General features: G+C 40.3%; 1 protein-coding gene across 1 annotated transcript in view; it reads left to right on the top strand.

Annotated features, from left to right (window-relative positions):
- The window catches only part of LOC119594244 (frizzled-1-like), a gene marked incomplete in the record, with an annotated part of 23,983 nt that overhangs the window by 22,769 nt on the left and 931 nt on the right, over positions 1 to 283 (top strand).

Genomic DNA, 283 nt, shown 5'->3' with positions numbered 1-283 from the left:
TTCACCTTCTCTTTTATCTGCTACTATACTATAACTTAATTTTACACCGTCTTCTTTCCCTCCATCTTTTTTTTTTCTTTCGCGTCCAATTCCCCTCCCCCCATATCCCTCATAATAATGAAAAAAAAAAACATTATGTATGATTCATGTCAAAATTTGACCTTTTTCTCTTTGTTTTCGTTTTTTCCGCCTTTCCCGAAGCGGATACTGCCGGTCAAATAGCCAGATAATGCGCCGGAAGACAGTTATCGATATTTTTGGGCACTTCCGCTGCGGTGGGGGG

This window comes from Penaeus monodon, chromosome 33 (assembly GCF_015228065.2).
Source record: "Penaeus monodon isolate SGIC_2016 chromosome 33, NSTDA_Pmon_1, whole genome shotgun sequence".
Classification (NCBI taxonomy): domain Eukaryota; kingdom Metazoa; phylum Arthropoda; class Malacostraca; order Decapoda; family Penaeidae; genus Penaeus; species Penaeus monodon.
This window is presented reverse-complemented; position numbering and strand designations above follow the sequence as displayed.